The sequence below is a fragment of the Mytilus galloprovincialis genome, chromosome 12 (assembly GCF_965363235.1).
Source record: "Mytilus galloprovincialis chromosome 12, xbMytGall1.hap1.1, whole genome shotgun sequence".
NCBI lineage: Eukaryota > Metazoa > Mollusca > Bivalvia > Mytilida > Mytilidae > Mytilus > Mytilus galloprovincialis.
Genome location: NC_134849.1, coordinates 22,158,442 through 22,164,611, shown reverse-complemented (window position 1 = coordinate 22,164,611; position 6,170 = coordinate 22,158,442). Strand labels below are relative to the sequence as shown.

Sequence of the window (6,170 nt, the reverse complement as noted above, 5' to 3'; positions counted from 1 at the left end):
AACAGAGTAGGCGTGTTCGAATAGTAATTGGGAGATAATTTCAACAAATTGAATCCTGACTGCGTTTAAATCATTTTGTAACAAACTTATACAGGGTGGTGTTCTTTTAAAACTTTTTTTTATTTTAACCATACTCATACATATCAGCGATACCAAAATGCCACAAATTGTTAATGGACAAAAAGAATGCACGTTTATATACCAATTATATAAAAAATCTACTTATCATTAAAATTCAATAATTCAAACTAGCCATCACACTTCGTAAATACCATCTCACAACAGCATAAGGACCATCACACTTCAGTCTGCCCATCGCAGATCCGAATAAAACGTATGTGCATATGTACTTGTCTGGTTATTCAAATTTCTACATTTCGCTTGAAAGAAAACAAATATAACGAGTGCATTTCTTTCTAGCACAAACGATGCAAACGGCTAAGCGCGCATATGCTTTGTTAATTTGTTTGTAACATACGTTTGCAAAGTTTACATAAACTATGCACTCGCTAAAAAAGCGTCTTCAGCTTGTCGTTTGTCAGTACAAACACTGCATTTGTTTCTAACTTCAACCTTTAGTATATTAAAATCAATCGGGTCTAAAACAAATCTTGGATATCTAGATCAATCCTTCGTAATTCATCAAGTTTCTTGAAAAAAAAGTGCATAAACTTAGAGTACTCTAGAGCTTGTATAACTCTGTGAATGATACATATTTTTCTTGTGGAATACATTTTTGATAATTCATACTTACATGCTTGTATGATAATTCTGTGTGTTTTTTAAGAATAGAAATGCATTTCTGGTATGTGTTTTAAAACTAAAAACAGGTGTTACGATTATGGTCATGTAGACCTAGGCCTATCCTCATCAGGTATCGCCTATATTTTACCTTTCTTTTAATATTTTAGAATGGTTCGAATTTGATACATCTGTTTACCAACAACATGTGCATGGATCACATGAAAGTTCAAACAGGATCAATAAACACTGATTAAACGATGCATTAGTTTCTACGTTTGTAGCGTTTAGAAAACAACAACAAACGCCATACAACGTCTATAAAATTTTGGTTAGAAAGAAATGCACCGCCGTGGTTGACAAAGGTTGACAAAGGTTTCTCGGGGTACCAATCTGCTCTATCACCCTCTCATCTATGTGTTATTTGAATAATGCCCTTTATCTTAATTAAAAACAAGTATTCATTCGATTTTTCTACATCAGGTTTGTTCGAAATCACGTTTTTTCCATTTTGTATTGCAAGAATTTTGTCATTTGATGTATTTGATTCAATCGATTGGAGTTTTTTTCAATTGTTTTATCTCAAGTAATGATATAGTCTGCAGAAGGGGTATCAAATTATAAGCCTGATACCTTTGATAACTATTTGCTTATATAAAAGGTTTAGTTTTCGACTGATTTCCTTGGTCAAAAATCTGATCTTTAAATTTGATACATCCCATCACTTTTGAATGCTAATAATCCTTTATATTTTAGCCAATTTTTCAAAACGTTTTAAATGCATATTAATTTTTTATGCATATTCTGTCTTTATTCTGTTTAGAATGATTATCCACATTCTCAGCCCCCTATCAATATCTTCTTATTTTATTTTTTGAAGTACCTATATGTCATTATCACTAAATTGAAATGTGAGTATACGGGTATTTCAATTTTTGCAGGTTAAAGCTTTCGTACAAAAATTATTATCTACTGGTTATTTGGAATTTCCTCTCTCAAAAATTTACCGTTTATTTGTTGGATATTCAGATCTCAATATATCATATACATTTGTAAATTAAATATCAATGAAAAGACTTTTTCTTTATATTTTACCTTATTTTCAGGGAACACATGTAAATATTTCTTCACCTTTACATTAATGAAATCAGAAAATGTCTAACTATCCGTGAAATCACGTGCCTATGATTACGTACTTGGCTTCTAAATTTTCGAATAAATTGACATATTGTGTCACTCTGAGTACCGCCATTTAAAGTCTTCGTTCATAGATGTTTAAATTTTTCAACAGTTTAATCAATACATATCCCATCACATGATTTTTTTTTTCCAATGCTTCGACAAATCCTGTAATCGCATGCCTCACATATGAAGTCATCTACAGCTTCAGCTACTTTTGATATTAGAGAATACTTTGACGCAGCAACATCAGATGTTCCTGACAGAGACATATAATTCGTTATCAAAATTTAAATTAGAGACAATGTGTACAACTAAATGATATCTCCTGATAATATGATTAAATATTTGCCCTAACTATTATTTAAATCGATATTAGTATAATTCTGCTAGGTTTCAATCATTTCTTGAAGGAAACAGAAGATTGTGAAGAAATTCGTTGCCAAAGGCATTTAAATAAAAACAAACATCTTTCTTTACAGAACTGTTGCAATGAGTTTAGAAAAGAGACCTGAACAGCTGGGCGAGGTAAACAAAAGTTTCATGTTATAACGAAAGTACTATGACCTTGTACATGATTTGTTTTTTTATTTCAATGTTTGACTTCAATACATATATGAACAAGAAGTAATTGTAACAGGATGCTGTTACGAAGTCTCCCAAACAAAACTGCCATAACTCACATTCCTATGGTAATATAGTCATTTGATTTGTTTAATTGTCCTATACAAATCGTATATAGGGATTTCCGTTCAATTTCACTTGATTTGTTTTATTGTCCCCTACAAGAATATATATGGTTTTGGGGTGAGAATCTGGACCGTTTACAAAATAATAGAACATTCTCAAATTGAACAGGGTGGGGGTAACCCCCATGGACTCTCCTTATATTTCATTTGATATGTTTAATTGTTCCACACAAGAATATATATGGTTTAGGGGTGGGGATCTGGACTTTTTACCAGATAATAGCACCTTCTCAAATTGAATGGGGTGGGGTGACCCCCAAGGACTTCCCTTAAATTTCATTCGATTTGTGTTATTGTCCCCTACCAAAAATAAATATGGTTTAGGGGTGGGGATCTGGACCGTTTACAAGATAATAGCACATTCTCAAATTGAATGGGGTTGGGGTGACCCCCAGGGACTTCCTTTTTATATTATTAAATTTGTTTTATCGTCCAATTCAATAATATATATTGTTTAGGGGTTGGGATTTGGACCGTTTACAAGATAATAGCATATTCTCAAATTTAAGGGGGGATGACCCCCAGGGATTCCCCCTTTATTTCATGTGATATGTTTTATTGTCCTATGATCATTTCTGAAAAATGTGGGTGTTAATCACTTAAAGTTTTTAAGTTATATTCATTTGAACATTTTCGAAAATAAAATCCCTTAGGGTTCTATAGTAAACCCCTCCCTTCTTTTGGCTCCCAAAATATCCCTTAATAGACCCCTATGCACAAACGAACATTAGATGGCTCACCTAGACATATAAGTCTAACATTTTATGAAACCCTAAGTAAATCTGACAAGTGGTTTAGGAGAAACGCTGCGGACAGGTTCATTTTTTTGAGTGTGGCGGAAGAAGAAAAAGAAAAAGCAAAAGAAAAAGAAGAAGAAAAATAATAAGAACTGAGCAAAAACAATAAGTCTCCAAACTTTGTTTGGGAGACTTAAATATAAATGGGGCAACTAAAGACATAGGCCAAAACGATTAAATCCCGACGAAATTTGGAGACACACGATATTTTAGGTAGTTAAACATCCCCATAGTATACCATTTCCTTTTGTTTGATTGGCATTACCCTTTAGATGTCTTTTGGTTATTTGTGCCGTTTTGGCATCTATCTGTTATTGGTTCTACTTAATTTTACATCACTGGCTTTCAAATGTTTTCGTTCGGCTTTCGTCATAAAAGTTACTACAGAAAACGCGTCAGAAATATAAAATGGTGATGTTTGTCATTAAAGCCATGTATTTGCTTTGAAAATTAGATATAGAATAAAACACAAGTGTCATAACACCTGTCAATATTAAATATACGTTATGGTTTTTCATTTTATAGCCTTTTATCTAGCTTTTAAATTAATAACTGTTTTTTTCTACTGTTACATAGGAGCTGCTTAAGGCTGCCGGCTACGGAGATAGACACACATTAGAAAGGTGCTTAGATGGAGGAGCAAATATAGACTATCAAGATTTTGTGAGTTGATTGAATACATTGAATAATCCCTTTACCCTCAAAACTTATGAAGCACAAGGACGAATACCGTTAGAATTGTAAAACTTGTTTTATATTCACTTCAAAGATATTATGCAGCAGTACTATACCCATGCTAAAGACTTATAACAGTACAACTGAAATAAAGATTACATTTTAAGATTAGGTGAACTTAATTTACCAATGGTCAAATGTTGTAAAATAATTAAGAAGAGACAGGTAACAAACAAAATTTAAGAAAATCTCCTAATGTAGCGAGATAAGGTGCGTGTGCATAGTAACCATGTCTTATGCATACAGCAAAGATGTTTATTCTTACCCATGAATGTTTCGTTAATGAAAAGTTGTAAAATGTTAAACAATTACATCCAGTGTTATATAGGATCATAATCTATTTTTCTGAAAATTTTTGTCATCAAATTTGATATAAGACTTACATTTGTTGCCATAGGATGAAGAACTCAAAACAGGCAAGGGTTAGATATTAAATCACAGAACATGTTTGCAAAATGTAAAATCGGCTTGTATAATATACTACGTTGATTCACAGTTTGTTTGAGGACATACGTTGCTTTTAATCATTGTGAATTAATTTTAAAGTGTTAGTTTTGTTTTTTCATCTGTTTAGAATGGAGGGACTGCTCTTTATTATGCTGCATTGAAAAGAAACATAGATATCGTCAGGTTGCTAATTGATGGTGGTATTAATCTCAATTTACAGAACAAAGTAAGGAGTAGATGAAAGTTAGTTAACAAAAATACCAAACTCCGAGGAAAATTTAAAACGGAAAGTCATTTACCAAATTGAAAAATCTGTCAATTTTTTGACTTGGTATAGGTATTGTTTTATGTAGAAAAATTGTGGATAAAACCTGCTTTTATAGCTAGCTAATCCTCTAACTTGTATGATAGTCGCATAAAATTCCAATATCGACATCGATGAGGGAATTAAACAAACAGACATAATAAAAAAAATTGTAAGACATATAGGTACAACAGTCAATACCGTGTTATAATCACTATAAAAGAGGGACGAAAGATACCAAAGGGACAGTCAAACTCATAAATCGAAAATAAACTGACAACGACATGGCTAAAAATGAAAAAGACAAACAGACAAACAATAGTACACATTACACAACATAGAAAATTAAAGAATAAACAACACGAACCCATAACGGTCAACCAACTCGTGATGGCGTCCGTAACATTAACGAAGGGATGATTTCAACTTCACCATTTGGAACTCTTGGTTTAATAGCTTCCTTGTGAGCAGCAACCCTCTATCAAGAAAATCATGATAGGAAATGCAAGCACGGGAATATCGTATCAATCGGGAGATATATACCCCGTACGCAGGTGCTGCTGGAATGTTGCTACTTATAAAACCACTGTAAAACACACAACTACGTAATAAAGAAACACAAAAAGGCTAATAGACAAAGCACATTAGCAATCACGAAATAACAAAATACTCAAATTTACCTTTCCCTAATAACAAAATGAAGTGACAAGTAAAGAGCCAATTCATATGAATAATAGAATGAGAAAAAAGACATTTAAACGAGGATACGTTCTTTGACAAACCCCTGATTCATCTAATGTCTACTCAGACATTCTTGATGTCATGTTTTACAAAGTCTGAGTAGCAAAGAATTGAGAAAAGATTAGTCATGTGTGAATGTAAAACAGAAGCAACACAATGATAAAGCGATTTATTCTAGTTGACCGAAAGGACACTTGAGCAATATCCATTGTGTTGCGTTCGCTGCCACCGGTCCATCATTGTCGATCCGTCGTCATGGGATATCAAATATATCCGTTCTTGACCAATATTAACCAAATGTATTATTCTTAGGATATACTAGTGTAGTATATGTTTCATGTTTTTGTTTCTCTGATCGTTCAGAAAATATGACTGCTATGTTATAATTGCTTTTTATGTTGAAAATTAAACAGTTAGAGAAATCTGAGGACGTAAACATGATCTAGATCACCGAAATTATCAGAAGACTCATTAATG

The 6,170-nt window shown here is 32.6% G+C and overlaps 1 long non-coding RNA gene across 1 annotated transcript; it reads left to right on the top strand.

Moving 5' to 3' along the window:
* Nucleotides 1–2,263: 2,263 nt before the first annotated feature.
* On the top strand, nucleotides 2,264–4,874 carry LOC143054180 (uncharacterized). Its single transcript, XR_012971587.1, has 3 exons — nucleotides 2,264–2,448; nucleotides 4,043–4,129; nucleotides 4,776–4,874. It is a non-coding gene; the product is annotated as an uncharacterized LOC143054180 (long non-coding RNA).
* The last annotated feature ends 1,296 nt before the right edge of the window (nucleotides 4,875–6,170 follow it).